The sequence below is a fragment of the Bubalus kerabau genome, chromosome 12 (assembly GCF_029407905.1).
Source record: "Bubalus kerabau isolate K-KA32 ecotype Philippines breed swamp buffalo chromosome 12, PCC_UOA_SB_1v2, whole genome shotgun sequence".
Classification (NCBI taxonomy): domain Eukaryota; kingdom Metazoa; phylum Chordata; class Mammalia; order Artiodactyla; family Bovidae; genus Bubalus; species Bubalus kerabau.
Genome location: NC_073635.1, coordinates 13,149,601 through 13,169,433, shown reverse-complemented (window position 1 = coordinate 13,169,433; position 19,833 = coordinate 13,149,601). Strand labels below are relative to the sequence as shown.

General features: G+C 42.1%; 1 protein-coding gene across 6 annotated transcripts in view; it reads right to left on the bottom strand.

The window, feature by feature from the left end:
* Positions 1-9,697, bottom strand: part of AKAP11 (A-kinase anchoring protein 11) — a 53,044-nt gene extending 43,347 nt beyond the window's left edge. For 2 of the 6 annotated variants that reach the window (XM_055541982.1, XM_055541983.1), the window contains exon 1: positions 8,543-8,838. The gene's annotated coding sequence lies outside the window, so the exon portion shown is untranslated. Of the gene's footprint in view, positions 1-8,100; positions 8,209-8,282; positions 8,406-8,542; positions 8,839-8,930 lie in introns of those variants that run through there. The other 4 variants (XM_055541981.1, XM_055541978.1, XM_055541979.1 and 1 more) reach the window with 4 other exon arrangements.
* Positions 9,698-19,833: the final 10,136 nt, after the last annotated feature.

The window sequence follows — 19,833 nt, the reverse complement described above, 5'->3', positions numbered from 1 at the left end:
TGCTTTTTTGTTTTGTGTTCCATTCTGGGTGAATAAACAAGAGTCCTAAACAGGAAATCACTAAGGGTTTTTCTCTAAAGTCAAATATTAGAGTGAACCTGGATAATGTTTTACTGAACAGCTCAAAGAAAAGAAAGTACAGATGGACAAGGCAAACAACTGAAGAGTAAGCTGTGAGAGCTCAGGAAAGCCACAGGATATAAAACACCATGAAACAAATGAAATCTTCTGAGAAGCAGCAAAAAAGCAGAATAGATATTGCTGAAACGCAAACAACCAAGAAAGTCTTAAGAAATATCACAAAGGAAAAATAAATACCACAGAATGTAAAAGAAAACAAATGAAAACTAGAAAAACAACTATAAAAAGCATAGAAAACAGGTATCAGACACTTTGCATAAACTGTACCTATCCTTGATCCTACGATTTCACTTCTTAAAATTTATCCTATATACATACTTGCACAAAATTCACGAGGATATATGTGAAAGAATATTCACTAAGACAAAAAAGGATGAAAACTAAAAATAACCTAGAAGCCCAACAAGTCAAATAAATTATAATAAATTCATATGACTGTGTTGGAAAGAAAGCAATATATACTGACAATAGTCCAGCGTGTTCACAATATATTAAGGAAAAAAGAAAGCTACACAACAACGTTAATAGTGTGCTCTCGGTGATTTTTTTAAAAAATTATATACATACAAAACTGACACTGCATGTTTCCCTCTTTTTGAGTTCTGAAAACAAAAGTGTTTTATTGTATTTGTATTCAAGCACAGTAAGCATTCAAACATCTGCTGAAAAAAATAAAAAATTATTTTTAAAGTACAAAGTAGATCTTTAAATGTTGAAATGGATACCTCTACATTTAAGTAATTATTTCTGAAAATATAAGTCGCCAATAATTTCTAATTGTATAATATTTGGGAACATATTTATAATAAATACACCAAATACATATTTTGGCCAAATCCCAAATATCCAGTGTTAAAAATAAATATTCTATTGAATATAAATACAACTAAATAGGACAAAATATGTGAAACACTGGTTTCAGACACTACCAGACAAGAGACATAACAAGAGTTGATCTATGCAAGACTATCATCCAAGAGAAATACTTCCAGGTCACAACACAAAGAGACGCATGCCAAGCAGTCTGGCAGTCTCACCGAATTGAAGAAACGGGGGCCAGAGTTTGGGAAGGCCAAGTTGCTTAGAATTTGCAGGGCAGGTACTGGAGAAAGAGCTCAGAAAGAGTCAGAACTTTACAGACCTGCAAAGTGGGTTTCCTAGGGTCCTTGGTCTACTGCTGATATGTGCTGAGTAGCTGAGGGTGGGGAAATAATTTCCAGAGAGCAATAGGCCAAATAGTACCTTGAGCCACACAGGACTTTTGGAATAAGTCCCACCAACCAGAGTGGGAAAACTCTGTAACATACCAGGAAATGGATGGACTCCTCAGAAGGAAATTTGCCTCAGCTGAGGAACTAAGTCAGCACTAAAGTCTGTTCTGGACTTACCCTAACAAAGATAAAAGTCCAGCCTCAAAACACCCAACAGACTACAAATAATCTAGCTGTATACTCCAACTAACTCCAACACTTAAGAAATACAACAAAACTGAGCAAGTAACAGCATAAAATTTAATGGCTGGCACACAGTCCGAAATTATCAGATATACAGAGGAGAAAAATAAGACCCATAAGCAGGAGGATAAAAGTCACTAAGTGCAGATCCAGAAATGACCGAGATAATGGAATGCACAGAAAAGATATTAAAACTATATTACAAATGTGTTCCATACAGTCAAGAAGGGAGAGAAAACATGATTATGATAAGGAGAGAACAGAAGATGCAAGAGATTCAAATTGAACTTCTGGAGATAAAAATAAAGTACATCCTAGATGCAATTAACAGCAGCTTAGACACTGCAAGAGAGAAGCTCAGTTAATTTAAAGACATAGCAATAGAAACTACCCAAAATGCTGCACAGAGAAACTTAAAAACAAACAAATGACTCACTGTAAAAGATGAGTAACTGGAATCCCAAAAAGTGTGAGAACAAGGAGCAACATATGAAGACAAAATGGCTCAGAATGTCCCAAAGTTGAGGAAAACCATAAACTGACAGATGTAAGGAAGATTAATAAACCCTAAGGAAAACAAACATGAGAACGACTTCACCAATACATACTGCAACCAAATTTCTGCAAATGTGTGATAAAGAGAAACCTCTTGAAAGCAACCAGAGAGAAAACTACACATTACATACAGAGGAACAAAGGCAACAAATTTCTTATTAGAAACTATGCCAAACCATAAAACAATGGGGAAACATCTAAAGAGTGTCAACCCAGATACGCATTCCCAAATATCTTTCAAAAATTGAGAAAATAAATTTATGTGAACTAAAAAAAGCTATGAGAATTCATCACCAACCAACCAGCACTATAATAAGTGTTAAAAAAATTTTTTTTCTACAGGCGAAAGAAAAACACTATCACATGCAAATTTGGATCTAAACTAAGCATAATATCTCAAAGGGTCAATATAAGGGTAATATAAAAAATATTTTCTGCTTTTTTAATTCCTTAAAAAATAACTTTAAACTGAAAATAACAATGAATTATGGGGTTTACAACATACATATAAGTAAGATGTGTAACAAAATTACACACAGTTAAGAACTAAAAAAAATACTGTTCTACACAAGAAGTGATATTGATAAGTTATCTTGTTAACCCCAGAGCAACCATCAAATACAAAGCAAAGTGGTGTGAAGAGGTGCTATCCTCTTTTTGCAGGTAAGGAACTCAAGGCTTCATCTTCACAGGATGGTTATAAGAATACAATTAATACATTTAAAAACAATACCTGATGTAGAAAGAACTGAAAAATGTTAGCTTCTTCCTCGGGTACAGTCCTGCAGTCTGATTTAAAATCTAAAAATATCACAGCTATCAGTTACTACTTTGTCTTTCAACACAATAATCATTCATGCAAAAAGAAGTGTGAATGTAATCTGATTATCTACTAAGGTATCTGCTTCTCTATAAATGTCCTGTATATGAACAACAAACACAACTTAAAAAAATACCCTAAAGTACTGAGGCTGTGCACTTAATGTGAATACACGTCCTAGAAGGTAGGGTAATAATGTTCTTAACCTTCTGCACAATCGCCACCTACAAGATTATTTTTAACAAAAAAGTATGCTCAAAATTTTAATTCAGGAACACATTTCTCCATGTCAGTGGCATCTGTGATTTCACAGCTCTAAGAATATATTGCTGAAAAGGCACTTAAGCAGCTCGTGCAAATAATAATAAGGTTCTACCTCAAACTGCCAGCAGCAGGAATGAGTGAACAGATCTCCTTTACAGATGGGCCCAGTGCTTGGCACATATGAAGCATTCTAAAATTCTGTGCAGAACCTATTAACCAACAGAATACATGAAGCATAAAAAAAAAGTGTGGGGATTTCCCTGGTGGTCCAGTAACTAAGACTCTGTGTTCCAAATGCAGGGGGGCCTGGGTTCGATCCCTACTCAGGGAACTAGATCCCACATACCACAACGACAGAGCCTGCAAGCTGCAACTAAGACCCAGGTGGAGCCAAATAAAAAAATAAATAGTTGTTTAAAAAAAAAAAAAGTGTGAAAGGTAATTTTAAGGTTTCAAGCTTGGGGAGCTGTAAGTGAAGCCAACTAGAGGGTAAGTGGAAGATAGCATTATTTTATGTCAAGATAATATCCAAAGAGCACCTAAAAAATACATTTAGCTGTGGTAGTCAGAGACAGAGACACTACTCTAGGAATTATCTGCATAGAGACAGCTTGAAAGCTGACCGACCCTAGAGACTCTGACAAGACAGAAGACAATCATGACAAACAGTCCCCGGGCAGGTAAACGAAGAACCACAAATCAGCGGCAGTCAAAGCAAGTGGGGTAGCAATTTAGGAGAATTTAGGTGTCACTGAGGAGAAGGCAATGGCACCCACTCCAGTACTCTTGTCTGGAAAATCCCATGGACGGAGGAGCCTGGTAGGCTGCAGTCCATGGGGTCGCAAAGAGTCGGACATGACTGAGCGACTTCCCTTTCACCTTTCACTTTCGTGCACTGGAGAAGGAAATGGCAACCCACTCCAGTGTTCTTGCCTGGAGAATCCCAGGGACGGGGGAGCCTGGTGGGCTGCCGTCTATGGGGTCGCACAGAGTCGGACACGACTGAAGCGACTTAGCAGCAGGAGCAGCAGCAGCAGGTATCACTGAAGTCAAGAAACAGTTTTAAGTATGCAGTGGTAAGTACTAGACTTAGCTAGGAATGAGTGTTTCTTCTTCAAATGCTGCAGGAGACACACCACAATACCCACACACAATACCCACAGCCCTCAGTCAGTCACACCACATCCCTTACACTCTGCCAGGCAGGCACTGCTGAATTGCTGATACACAGAATTTATATTTTTCACAACAGAAGTTGCTGTTTTATACCCATTTTTACATAAGAAAACTGAGACGCAAAACATTTACTTCAGCGGTCCTCCAACCTTTCTGGCACCAGGGTCCAGTCTTGCGGAAGACAATTTTTCCTCAGACTGGCAGGGCTGGGAAGGGGGGGGATGTTTTCGGGATGATTCGAGCACATTATATTTATTGTGCACTTTATTTCTATTATTATTACATCAGCTCCACCTCAGATCATTAGGCATTAGATCCTGGAGGTTGGGGACACCTGATTTATATACACATTTCTCCCTCATACACCTAGAACCTGTTCTGAAGGAGATCATTGGTGAGAGCAAGTTCAGAGGAGTACGAAGGGGAAAATTCTAACTGTAGGAGGTCAGAGTACACCGGAAATACCCACCTTTTCCTGCCTGTTCACACCCCCTTTACTAGAGAACTTGCAGTACCCAGCCTGAAAAAATACAAACTGTGGGACTTTTTTGGGACTTTTGTGTAGGGCACACCTACATCTTCTCCCCCATCTTTCCCCACCCTCAGCCAACAGGACTACAAGAAGGTACCTGACCAACTGGACCATCTATATCTCCAGAAATTCGGAATTAAGACATAGAGATATCTCAAGAGAACCACACTGCAAAATCAAAACATCTTGTGTCGGCACTAAAGCAAACCAAAGTCTCATGCAAACCAAAGGTATGGGGAAGCAGAAACCAAGAACTTGAAAGAAAGAGTCAGTCTGAAGAAGTCGAAACAGACATTACAGAGTAACAGAGACACAAGACCCATGTCATGGCTTCCCAGAGAAAAACTGGCTGGTTAACTGCCTGAAGATCTTCTGGTTTCCAGAACACTGAGCTGGACTTCAGACGCTTCTGTCTGACAAATGCCCTTTTTAAGTAAGTTAATTCAAATGGTTTCTGTTTCTTGCAGCCAAATAATTCTCAAGACATTACAAGAGGTCAAAGAAAAAACATTGGGTAAGCAGTTACTATATGCTTCACCGTAACTAAGGTTTTAAAAACTCTCCTGTCGGGGATGAAGAAAAAGAGGCTTTGTAATATCAATGGACAGATCTGCTGGACTCCCAAACACAAACTCTTTTCCTTCTACTTTTTTCTTTTACTCTGTACCTCATTTTCACTCAAGTAACATCTAATCTGTTCCAATCCTCAATGCCATTTATCTATTTTTTCCCATGAAACATTCTCTGATTAGTCCAAAAATGTTTTCTTTTCTCCTGTCCAGTCTCTAACCTATACATTTCAAATGCCTTTATGCTAGTATTTTATAATAAACTTTAATAATGAAGATGAGTGCCAGAATAAAGCCACTTGGAGCTGTCTGATTTGTTTCTAAATTGATGAAGTATTTTTCTTTCCTTACTTTACCACTTTATACACTAACCCTTAACTCAAGCCCAGGCCAGCTTAGATCTTTTCCTAACCTGCCCCATTCCTCATTTCCTCCAAATCATTGATTTTACTACTAAAATGCAGGCCAGAAAAAGAACAGTTTAGCTTACCTAAATAATCATCCTACCCAAAGTCACTTCATTTACAAGTATCTACATCCTAAACCTGAAAATATTGCCAAAGTGATAAAAACCAGCATAAAACTTTTTCTATCCCTGAAAATCAGCTTCCCAAGATGAAATGACAGAGAACTTCTTAAATCTATACAAGTCTCTTGCCCATTCTCAAAAAGACAAACAACAGCACAGCCTACTCATTACTGGAAATTTCCCTAAGAACAACCTAAAATGTATCATCTGATTTGGTTTGATTTACTTTTCCAGACAGTTAAGTTCCTGGAATGTTTCATTAAAAAAAAAGAAAAACAAATGTACTATCTTTCTTCCATCCTTGAAAGGCAAAGGAAGACTTCTTCAGCTTCTAGAGTTCTCCAAAGAGTTGTAAAGCTAGAGAATTTCTCCGGCAGGTCCCATCTCCTCAGTAACTGGGAAATATCATTGCTGCTACTGCTAAGTCACTTCAGTTGTGTCCGACTCTGTGCGACCCCATAGACGGCAGTCCACCAGGCTTCCCCGTCCCTGGGATTCTCCAGGCAGGAACACTGGAGTGGGTTGCCATTTCCTTCTCCAATGCACGAAAGTGAAAAGTCAAAGTAAAATCACTCAGTCGTGTCCGACTCTCAGCGACCTCATGGTCTGCAGCCCACCAGGCTCCTCCATCCATGGGATTTTCCAGGCAAGAGTCCTGGAGGTAAACCACTAGGCCCTTATTAACAGAGCAGCTATGTGGGTACAGATATTCATCACCAGGTACCAGTTCAATTTTGGGAATTTGTTCTGACTGCCCTCTACATTCTCAGATTTCTCATAAACTTCTGTTACAGCCAAGAGTGAAATTCACGGTCAACCTCTGGGTCAGTTCTGCCACAAGGGCCATAAAGAAGTATGCATAATCAGGGTACTACTTGAAAAATACAACTGTGTATTTAAAGAGCTTCATTAAAATGGTACTACCTAAACTGACAGTGATTGTGCTGGGCACTGGGATGCCATTTCCTCTAAAACCATAAATAAGACAATAATAAGACATTAAAATAACTGCTGAGAACCCTAAATTTTCTGAGTACATTTCCTATTTCCAGACATACCAAAGTCAGTATCAATCAATATATCATCCCTAACAAGGTGGAAAACAGCTAAGGAAAGCTTATGAGTTTTGCAAGGGACTGAGGAATTACAAAGCTGAAAAGCGAACCACAATGTTTAACGCCAGGCTGCAAAAAGGCCATTAGATATATGTCTCAGCAGTATTTCTCACCCTGAAATTTCCTTAGCATCTTAAGCTAAACCACCTCCAGTTTAACAGGGGTTTCAGTGGAAGGAAACCAGAAAGACTGTCCCCACGTCATACACTGTGGTTCAGCTTCTACTGCCATTGTTATTCTGCCAACGTTTTTAACACTTTGGTCACACCCACGTATTTTTTTTAATTAGGCAGTTTAAGTGCCTGGAATAAAAGAATAAGTCTACCCAGTCCATTCAGATGAGGGGTGGTGGCCTGCATTTGAACTGTTTAACAGCGCTGAAGTAAATCTGAGAGCAGATAAATCCAAGGAGCACCCCGAGGAGCTGCTTGACGCTTTCCGTTTCTGTCACAATATTTGGGCTGTGCCCGATTCCAGGGCTCAAAGGGATCTGACAGAGGATGGCTGTTGGTTCGGGGGACAAAATGCATCCTCCTATTCCTCCCGCAAAGGTTTCTGTGCGTGCAGCACGCACACCAACGAGGCAACACGCAGCAGCACGCACGGCGAGGGCCCGGCTCTGAAGACCACCTTAGGGGACGGAAACTAGGCCTGTCACCCAAAGAGCTGCCGCCCCGACGCCGCCCTCAGACCCCGGTAAGACCCTTCCGGAGCCCGAGGACGCTCGTCCCCGTCCCCTCAGGCCCAGGGCCTCAGGCTTCCTCTCCTCTCCCCGCCCCGCTCCTCCCTCCGCCGTGCGAAGGCGCAGCTCCGGGCAGCCCCTAAGTCAGAGCCGGGGCTGCGGGCCGCTCCCGGCCGCTCCATCCAGCGAGGCCCCACGCCCCGCCGCCGCCCCAGCCAACGGGCGCCGCTCACCTCAGCGGGCGGACCCGCGCCAAGGCTCACCTGGGGGGCCGCAGCCTCCGCAGCTCACAGGCATGACACCCGCCCGCAACGACCAGCGGCGCGAGCGGCCGAGGAGGCGGGCGCCCCCCTCCCGCAGCGGCCCCCAGCCCTCCCCCCCTCCCCGCCCCGCGGCCGGCCCGCCCGCCCCCGGCTTCCGCCACCGCAGCTCCAGCCCGCAACACCTCCGAGAGTCCTCACGCCTCCCACTGGCTATCGCGAGAGGACACCCCGCCTCTCGCGAGAAGAACTCCGCGACCAAGCCCGCGCAAAAAGTGGGTGGGCTTTTAAAGGGGAGAGAAGGAACAGGAAAAAGCCTTCCCACGTGCTCCGGGGCTGCCAGCCGGATGGCCGCGCGCGTCACGTGACCACGCCCAGCGGCATTCCCATTGGTCAGAGTCCGTTAGGCCTACGGGAGCTTTAAACTCGAGGCTGACCTACGAACCTTCTGCAGACGTCTTGCGCGCTTCCTGGTCCGTTACCTGGGGAACCGTTTAACCCTTTCCTCTGGCAAACTATCCAAATCTTGGCTTGCTCTGCGGTTCGGGTGTAAGGCCCTGCCTCCTTTCCTTCGTCCCCTAGGTTTTACCGCCGGAGGTCAGCTGGGCTCCTTCTTCGCCCCAGATTAGCTTGTGCTTGCTTCTGATTCCGGGGTCCCCTTCCCATAGCGGCAGCCCCTCGAGATCCGACGGCTCTAGAAGGGCTCATCCTCTGACACAGCTCCGCCCCTTCCCCCCAGCATTTCCCAGAGGACCACTCACAGCGCGCCAGGCCCACGCCCCATGCAGACCTGGACAATTGGTATCAAGGGATCTCCAGGCCCTAATGCTCACCTTTCCGTCGTGAGGCGATGTCAGAATCGGGAAGTAAAGCCTTGATCACGGAGAAACCAAGACAGAGATGAAAAGCTAGTATGTTTAGAATCAAGGTAGAATCGGAAGGGCTAGTCCAGTGAAGTTGCAGTCTCCTCAGAGACATCTATTCCTCAAGAGTGGAGATACCTGATAGATGAGAAGGACATTTTTAAGTATATCTTCATTATGAGTTTTGCCCAGGCTGGGAGAGAGGAGGGCAAGGAAAAAAGGGCATATTCGTATGTTTATTTCTTCACTTAACAATTTTTTGTTGAGCTTCTATGTTAGGGACTATTCAAACTCTCGATTGAGCATCCTCAAAAACACGTAAATCTAAGTTCTAGGGAGCTTATGAGCAGGGGAGATAAAATATCTTGGTGTTAAGCTCCACGCAGAAGAAATGCAGGGAATGATGTGATTGATGACTATTGCAATGAAGTGGCCCTTTTGAGGAGGAAACATTTAAGAAGCGGTTTGCATAACAGGCATGCAAATATCAGAGAAGAATTTGGGGCGAAGGAAACTGCTAATTCTAAGGCCCAAAATTGGGTTTGAGGGGGAAGGTATGAGAAAGTAAAAGGAAAGTAAGCTTGGAAACACGCTTGGAGAAGTAAACAAGCACAGGTTACATCCTGTAGGGTTTTGTAAGCCAATATAGGAATTAGTTTATTCTGAATGCAGTGGAAAGCCCTGGAGAGTTTTAAATAGGGAAGAGACACCTATGGTTTAATAATTTTAAGCTCTTTGCTGCAGAGCACGGATCTTAAGAAGGCCACAGAGGAAGAAGGGAGATTAGAGGATTATAATCTATGTAAGAAGGAGCCCCGAAATTTTTAATTTCCGATGACATTGACATTCCTGTTCTAAAATCTGTTAGGTCAGAGTCCTGGTTCTGTTTGCCATATTTTGTTAAAAAAAAAAAAATCTAGATATTCTTCAGTTACTGCTGTTTAATTACAATTGGAGAAATGGGAAATTTTATTACACGGGAAAACAAATGGCCCCCCCAAAATCATTACCTTTGATTTTTTTTCCCTTCCATTTACAACTCACAGATAACCACCTCTTCTGTCTAAAGGTCAGTTCTAAGATTAGCCAACATAAAATGATGTTCAATGCAGATATTTATTCCTGAGTATAAGATTTGAAAAGATAGAGGTCTAAGGCTAGAAAATGGAGATGTTTCACTAACAAGAAACAGAAATCAGGAGAACTGGGTTCCAACTAGAATAACTCATTAACTGGTGACTCAACCAAATCAAGCAAGGTACCTTATCATCCTTAAGTCTCAGCTTCCTCATGCATAAAACAAGACAATGAACTAGCCTGCGCGCAAAGTGGTTAAGCCTGAATTATATTTTGGCATGCACCCACCCACAAGAGGGAAGCTGGAAAGGGAAATGAAATGAATTTTTATAAAAACCTAACAGTATCAGCAGCACAAGTCAAATGAAATTGGAAGCTCGTACGCACACACACACACACACACACACACACACACACACGTATGCACGCGCACACAGCAGCTGAGAAACTATCAAACTGATTAATACAGATACCAGGAATGCTTCCCTAAGAAACCTTGGCCTTCTCAGAGTGTGAAAATGGAAACATTCCACCTGCTCAACCTCATATTCCCTTTCTCTGTAGCTATTTTGAACCTATGTAGTGTGTAATAAATAATGATTCACATATCCCTAATCAAAATTTAAGAACTAGAAATGTTTAAAAGATATGGAGCAATATTTTAAAGTTAAGCCAACACCTCGATTTTAATGAAAATAAGATTTCAACACTATAGGGTTATTTTTTTGAAAGGAAAAATACTGAATGAGAAAAAGTATTATTTTAACATATTAAGAGCATTCACTTAAAATGCTGAAAGAATCAAGTACTCTTTGAATGCTGTTTGCAGTCCTTATAATGATTAACTGAAACAGCTGCTCCATACTGCTAATTTAATGCACAATGGGCTCAACTCTCCCATTCTAACCTAAACTAATACAGCAATAAACCCTCCCAACTCAAGCTAGCAAGACAGTCACTGTTGTCTCTTGTGGTCTACAATTATTTCTAGGCCAACAAATATAAAATGAGAAGAAATTAGGATTGAAATCTATTTCTACAGGTGTCCCTAGTTCTAGATAATTTTTTTAGTTTCTTTTTTAACAGCTTGATTGATATATAATCCACTGATCATACAGTGTTCAAATGTACAATTCAGTGGTTTGGGTATACTCCCAGAGTTGCCCAATCATTAGCAAAATCTAACTTTGGAACAATTTTTTTCCCCCAAAAGAAACCCCTTATCTGTTAGCAGTCAATCCTCCACCCTGTCCCCAGCCCTACACAACAGCTTTTTTCTTTTTATATATAAAAATTCTTTTATAGACTTTCCTATTCTGGAAATTTTGTATTAACAAATTTATCCAATATGTGGTCATTTGTCTCACTCCAGTCATTTAATGTTTTCAAGGGCCATCCATGTATCATGTAGCATGTATCAGTAGTTCATTTTTTTATTGCCCAATAATGATTCCATTGTATGGATATAGCACATTTTATTTATCAACTTATCAATTAATAGACATTTGTTTTATTTCCACTTTGGGGCTGTTTGTGTGGATGTTGTTTATTCTTTTTTAATACTTTAAAAAATAATATATATCCAGTTTACAAGTCCATATGTTTTTCTTCTAGCAGAATTACTTTGCTCCTTGTTGTTATTTAGTCACTGAGTCATGTCTGACTCTTTGGGACCTCGTGGACTCTAGGCTGCCAGGCTCCTCTGTCCATGGGATTCTCCAGGCAAGAATATTGCGGTAGGTTGCCACGCCCTTGTCCATGGGATCTTCCCAGACCCAGGGATTGAACCTGTGTCTCCCACCTTGGCAGGTGGATTCTTTCCCACTGGGCCACCAGGGAAGCCCCTAGCTTTGTCTTTTTTGCCTACTGTTTGAAATCTGCACTCATCCCCGGAAGGCTGGCATTTCTATTTGGGTATTTCACATCTGGCCATATCACTGCCCTGTTTAAAACCTTTCAGTGGCTTATGATTGGTCTACCCATGATGTTCCTAACTTTCTTCCCTGCTCTGATGTCATTCTCTTTCTCAGATAGTCTTCGTTTCAGTTCCTGGAGGTAGGGCCAGACCCTCCTTGCTTCAGAGCCTTCCCACAAGCTGTTCCTTCCTTAGTAAATGTTCTTTCTCTCCCCATTCCCCTTAGCCTCTGAATGAATGCCCGTGAATCTGCCAGCATCCTGCTCTGCTCTCAGTTCGTCAAGAACTCTTCCTAACTCCCCAGACTAAACTCCTCCTTTTCTAGGACTCTCTACTTTTTCTTCAAAGCATTCATCAACTTAAAATGATTTCTATTTGAGTAATTGGTTACTGTCTGTCTCTTTCCCCTGCTAGACTGCAAGATCCCTGAGCAGGAACCACATCTGTTTTTACTTAAACATGCCTGGCACACAGCAGGTGTTAGTAGTTCTTCAGGAACTATTCAGAGGAAGTAAGGGAGGAAGGGAGAGGAGGAGGGAAGGAAGGAGGGAAGAAAGAGAAAGAAGGAGAAGGAAGGGATAGGGAGGAAAAGGAAGAGGAAGAGAAAAATAAGAAGGAAAGGAGGGAGGAAGAGAGAGGGAGGAGAAGGAGGGGAGAGTGGGAGGAGAAAGAAAGGGAAGAAGGAAGGAAGAGAAGGAAAGGGGGTTTCTATTTTTCCCTGTTTTTCTAGACTTGAACTAAATTATAAGCCCACCATGGAGGCTCTTGGGCCCACAGTACTACCTCAGCAAACCAAAACTTAGAGAACTTTTATGTTCCTGTAATTCATCCACTAGACCAGAAACACAGCATATTCAGTCAGACAAACCCCCCTGTTCTTGCCTGGGGAATACCATGGACAGAGAAGCCTGGCGGGCTACAGTCCATGGATGGCAAAGAGTCAGACATGATTGAGCGACTAAACAGCAACAAATCCCCAAATGCCAAGGCAACGCTGAGTTTATTTCCTTGTTCCTTCTCACCCCAAGCAAGGTTGGCAGTGTGGCTCCAGGCACTCAGATATTTTCTATTTTTGTTTTTCTCTGTTTTTTAACCTGTAAAAGCTTCCTGCCTTTCATTCCATTTTGCAATTCTTGGAATGGAGGCTGTCTGCTTCATGAAGAGTTAGCTCATTTGTATCACCTAAATTGTTTACTTTAAGCATTTTTTTAATACCAGGAAAGTCCTGGTCTTCAGCAAGTCCTGAAGCAAGGTCCTGATAAATGTTGTAAGGCCTATCTGTGCTGTGGTAAAGGAAATGAATAGAAAGCCTGGCCCATGCTTGAGATGGTGTAGCAAGGGAGGCACATATCTGCTACCCCATGCTTCTTACAGAGAGGGCGATGTGCGGAGGGAAAGGCATTGGTGTACAGTGAAGCTGAGGCCTCAGTATGACAAGTCAGAGAACACAGGCTGTGTCTACTTTACCTAACATATACCAAGGAAAGCCTCAGTGGTCCCCCAGTCCCCAGGACACATTTTAGTGGACTGATTCCCAGCAGTCAAGTTAGTGGCTGGTGAATCTCCTCCAAAGTAGTTTTGCCACTTAATGAAAATGTTACTTCCATTTGTTTTGCATAGCCTAATGGAGCCAAGACATTTGAGTTATAGGTGCAGGAAAGAATCCTGGCCCAGCCCGGATGAATGATTTGTTCTGATCACCTGGGGCATTAAGCATCATGTTGTTGTGGCTGTTGTTTAGTGAGTCGGGTACAACTCTTTTGTAACCCTCCGGACTGTAGCCCCCCAGGCTTCTCTGTCTATGGGATTTTCCAGGCAAGAATACAGAGTGGGTTGCCATTTGCTTCTCCAGGGGATCTTCCCAACCTAAGGATTAAACCTTCATCTTCCGCATTGGCAGGTGGATTCTTTATCACTGAGCCACCTGGGAAGCCCACTAAGTGTCATGGTTCTGACTAAAGTTAGCTCGTTCAGTCTGGTTCCGCCTTTCCATGGAACTAGGCATGCGACACAAAGCTAGCTGTCAATGTAATCCTCCTAATGGCCTTTTGACGACAAAGCAGGCATCATCTTTCCTCCAGATCTCTGGAGCTTTACACCAGCAACCCCAGCAACCTCTGACAGCCAGGAGTAGATTCCATGTCGCTTCCTGTTTGAAAACTTGAGTCTCCCTTTGGCCCACTTGCTAAATTCCTGTTTCCTGCCTGAGTGATGGTGCCAGCTGGCTGTTTACTTGTGACAGAGAGATGTCAGTCCTTCTTTGTCATGCTGCTGTTTGGGGATTTGGGAGGTTTTAGTAATAAATCAATACTCACACGTTATGTAGAATAATGGAAAATACAGGAAAAGAGAATAGAGCTGATTCCCTTTCTGGTGGTTGCTTTACATACATTACCATTTCCCTGATGGCTTAGACTGTAAAGAATCTGCCTGCAATGCGGGAGATGCTGGTTCAGTCCCTGGGTCAGCAAGATCTCCTGGAGGAGGAAATGGCAACCCACTCCAATATTCTTGCCTGGAGAATCCCACAGACAGTGGAGCCTGGTGGGCTACAGTCCATGGGGTTGCAAAGAGTCGGACATGACTAAGCAACTAACGTTTTCACTTTACGTACATTATTTAGTAATATTTAATAAACCAACTTTGGAAGGTGGGAAAATATGAAAGTTATAATTTCATCAGCCAGTTAAAAACATAAAAATACTTTTTAAATTTAAAAGATGAAGTATCTCATTCATGACTTTGTTTTGCGTGAGTGATTACTCAGTCATGTCCGACTGTTTAAGCCATCAGAAAAATGGTAATGTATGTAAAGCAACCACCAGAATATTGCATGGGTTGCCATTTCTTACTCCAGGGGATCTTCCTGACCCAGGGATTGAATCTGCATCTCCTGCATTGGCAGGCAGATCCTTTACCACTGAGTCACCTGGGAAGCCCCGACTTAGTTTCACTAGTGTGTATATTACATCACAATCTGTTGTGTCATTTATAACACTTACCTTACTCGTTTGTAATGAGTCTCCTAAAGGACAAAAATTCATCTTAACCTTTTGTATAAAATGATACCTAGTAACATTTTTTGTTGTTTGTTTTTACTGCAGTATAGTTAATTTACAATTATGTGTCAGTCTCGGCTATACAGCAAAATGACTCATAGACATATATACATTCTTTAATATTCTTTTCCATTATGGTTAATCCCAGTAATGATTTTATGTATAGTAGGTGTTTATTAAATGCTCCATGACTGCTAAAATCCTGACTATAAGTATTAGTAAACAGTACAGAAGATAATTCATAAGTGCCACTCCAAATTAAAGACATATTGAATTGGAAAAATATATTTGAGTGCTGTTATATATCATACTCATATATAATAATTCTTCTGATTTAAAACATCATGCTGCTGCTGCTAAGTCGCTTCAGTTGTGTCTGACTCTGTGCGACCCCATAGACAGCAGCCCACATAGCTAAATTACTAACTTAACTTCCAATATGTAAAATACAGGTATACCGTCTTTTAAGAAAACATAATGTATGAATGTATGAAATTCAAAAACAATGTCTAAATATAACTGCTTCATAAGACAGTTTTTAAAATATCAGTGCCCTTCTTATTTTGTGTGGTTGGTATAGAGTTAACTGTGGGCTTTCCAGGTGGTGCAGTCATAAAGAATCTGCCTGCCAGTGCAGGAGACACAAGAGACACGTATTCGAAGCCTGGGTTGGGAAGATCCCCTGGAGGAGGAAATGGCAACTCACTCCAGTATTCTTGCCTGGAGAATCCCAATGGACAGAGGAGCCTGATGGGTTACAGTCCATGGGGTCCCAAAAGAGTTGGACATGACTGAGCACAAGCACAAAGAGTTAATCATAAAATAGAAGAGCAACACTTTATAAAATAAATTTTTACTACAGCAACTTCCCTGGTGGCTCGATGGTAAAGAATCCACCTGTCAGTGCAGGAGACACAGGTTCAATCCCTGATCCGGGAAGAACCCACTTGCCAAGAATCAGCTGAACTCATGCACCAAACTATTGAGCCTGTTCTCTAGGGCCGGGGAATCACAACTACTGAGCCCATGTTGCCACAACTACTGAAGCGCCTGTCCTCTAGAGCCCGTGCTCCACATCAAAAGAAGCTTCTGCAACGAGAAGCCGGACCATGGCAGCTAGAGTGTAGCCCCCTCCGGCAGCAACAAGAGAAAAGCCTGCACAGCACAGCTCTGTGATCCAGTGGATGTTGGTAATTTGATCTCTGGTTCCTCTGCCTTTTCTAAATCCAGCTTGAACATCTGGAAGTTCTCGGTTCATGTACTGTTGAAGCCTGGCTTGGAAGATTTTGAGCATGACCTTGCTAGCATCTGAGATGAGTGCAATTGTGCGGTAGTTTTAAACATTCTTTGGCCTTGCCCTTCTTTGGTATTGGAATGAACTCTGGCCTTTTCCTGGAGCTTTTCTGGAGTGGGTAGCCATTCCCTTCTCCAGAGGATCTTCCTGACCCAGGCAGGGATGGAACCTAGGTCTCCTGCATTGCAGGCTGATTCTTTACCATCTGAGCCGCCAGGAAAGTGCTGCCTTTTGAAAGCCTGTCCATATCTCACATTTGATTGAACAGGTTGCTATCCTTATCAGTTGCTGTAATAAGATTCTTACAAGGATCTTGTTATCTTGAAACATCATGATTAAAGGCAAGGTGTAATGGGTGTAACATGATTCTTGCTGAGCTCCTGTTTCACACTTTAATAGCCTGTAACTCTCTTTTTCAGGTGCATGCATGCGAGCCTAGCCGCTTCAGTTTTGTTGTTGTTGTTATTTAGTCACTGTCGTGTCTAATTCTTTGTGACCCCATAGACTGTAGCCCGCCAGGCTCCTCTGTCCTTGGGCTTTCCCAGGCAAGAATAGTGGAGTGGGTTGCCCTGCCCTCCTCCCAGGGACCTTCCTGACCCAGGAATCAAACCCTCATCTCCTGCATTGGCAGGCAGGCTTTTTACCACTGACACCACCTGGGCTGGTCAGTAGCTATTCTGAAATTCCTATATAAACATCTGATGAAAACAAGATGTTTAGTAAAATAAAACCAATAGAATACCACACTACCTTTTGTATATGGGTTGTGGAAATGTCATTCTTTTATGGAAAATACAAGTCAAGACTTTACTAGGTTGGTGCAAAAGTAATTATGGTTTTACACTGTTGCACTTTGACATTGGAATACAGTCTTAAATGAATGTGGTTATGTTATACATCATTTTGATGCACATTTCTTGCTTTATGTTTTTTTGCTAATGACTTATTACTTGCTGTTTATTTTAGACTATAGAAATGATGTTAGACAAAAAGCAAATTTGAGTGATTTTTTTTTTCAAGTTCAAAATGGGTTGTAAAGCAGCGGAGACAGCTCAAAAGATCAGCAACGTGTTTGGCCCAGGAACTGCTAATGAATGTACAAGGAGACAAGAGCCTTGAAGATGAGGAGCGTAGTGGCCAGCCATAGGAACTTGACAACAATCAAATGAGAGCCGTCATCGAAGCTGATCCTCTTAAACTACATGAGAAGTTGCCAAAGAACTCAAAGTCAACCATTCTACAGTCATTTGGTATTTGAAGCAAATTGGAAAGCTGAAAAAGCTTGATAAGTGGGTGCTTCATGAGCTGGCCACAAATTTTTTAAAAAATTGTTGTTTTGAACAAATAACAAATAATAAAAAAATTGTTGTTGTCATTGGACTGTGATGTGAAACAAGAAGTGGATTGTATACACCAACCAGAGACAACTAGCTCAGTGGCTGGACCAAGAAGACGCTCCAAAGCACTTCCCAAGGCCAAACTGGCACCAAAAAAACATCATGGTCACTGTTCAGTGGTCTGCTGGCCTGATCCACTACAGCTTTCTGAATCCCAGAGAAACCATTACATCTGAGAAGTATGCTCAGCAAATCAATGAGATGCACCAAAAACTGCCATGCCTGCAGCCGGCATTGCTCAACAGAAAGGACCCAATTCTTCTCCATGACAATGCGTGACCACATGGCAGGTCGCACAACCAGCGCTTCAAAAGTTAAATGAGTTGGGCTACTCTCACCAACCAGCTACCACTTCTTCAAGTGTCTCCATGAGTTTTTGCAGGGAAAACGCTTTCACGATGAGCAGGAGGCAGAAGATGCCTTCCAAGAGTTCATCAAATCCCAATGTGTGGATTTTTGCACTACAGAAATAAACAAACTTATTTCTCATTGGCAAAAAAATGTATTGACTGGAATGGTTCCTATTTTGATGAATAAAGTTGTGTTCGAGCCTAGTTATACTGATTTAAAAGTCACAGTCCGAAACCACAATCCCTTTTTCATCAACCCAATACTAGGTACTTTGGACATTAGTGTCAAATCCTGTGCTCTGCCAACTTTAATATTAGTCTGAATTTTTTTGACTATTCTTAATTATTATGAACATTCCTTGCTCACTGTACTCTTTATGTAATGCCAAGAATTCAGCTAACTTCCAGGAGGAACTAAAGCCTTCGGTGGATGTCTGCTGAAATGTATGCTATCCTATTTGATTCTGAATCATTATTACCTCCTCACATTGGCATGCTCCAAAGTGCCTGCATTTCTACCTAGTCTCTATCAAAAAGGTCAGTGCAGCCTTCTGCTACAGCATCCTTCATTAAAACAGAAATGGACAATGAACAGCTCTTTCTGAAGAAGTAATTGATTCTTAGATGCCATGTGGAATCTGTAGGGCATGGTATGCAGGACATGGCACATCCTTCTGCCAGGACACGGCAAATGCTTCCTCTTCTTGGTTTTAACGATGTGATTCACCACCTCCCCTGGAGACAGGGTTTTGTGACACCAAAATGTTCAATCCTCTGATCCAGCCTGTATTCCACTCTTGTCCCTCATCCAGAAATGACAATAATATACAAAAAGTCTTGGTTGATCAGTCATGTCTGACTCTTTGCGATCCCATGGACTGTAGCCCACCAGGCTCCTCTGTCCATGGAATTCCCCAGGCAAGAATACTGGACTGGGTTGCCATTCCCTTCTCTACCCAGGGATCGAACCCAGGTCTCCTGCATTGCAGGCAGATTCTTTACCATCTGAAGCCCATAATATATGAAGAGACCCAGCAAATTCTCTGCCTTCCCTCAATCAGAAGTCTCTCTCAAATTACCTACAAGTCAGAGAAGATTGTCATGAATTGCCATGAATCCTGACCTCTGTTCATTTGTTAACTTTGGCCAACTTGGGTTCTGCTTTTCATGACTCATGGCTTCTGATACCTGCAGGTCAAAAGGTGAAAGTAATGAAACATAAAGATGCACAAGTATAGACAAGCACAAACACCTGCAGGGAGAAGCCAAAGGCTTTCTGTGTCCCCTGCCAAGAAATTAGTTTCCCTGTCCACCTTCATGATGGATTTCCTCACTAAGCTCCCTCCTTCTCAGTGATGTAACAGCAACTTCATGGCTGTTCCAGTGACAAGTGGTCCACTTCCACCTATGCCAGGAGCCACTGGGATGTTCATATTGGTCATCTTTGACCTCCATAAAGGCATCAACAAAATCACTGTAGTCTCAGGACCACGCTGTCACCCCAGCCCCAATATTTATATTCAGGATCACTTTACATCCTGCTTTTGCCTGGTACAATCATATACCATCCTGATACAATCATGGTTCTTGCCTGTGATTGGTACCTCTTTTCTTTCTTAAAAAAAAATCTCAGTTTGTAAAATAAATTATAATGACATTGTATGTATGTCCTGCTAGACAGACCTTTTCTTTCCTGCCAAGTCAAAATGGACCTGTCCTGGGATACTTTCCAGAGAGAAATAACCAGCCAAATCCTAAAGTTATAATCTTCAGTTCTACTC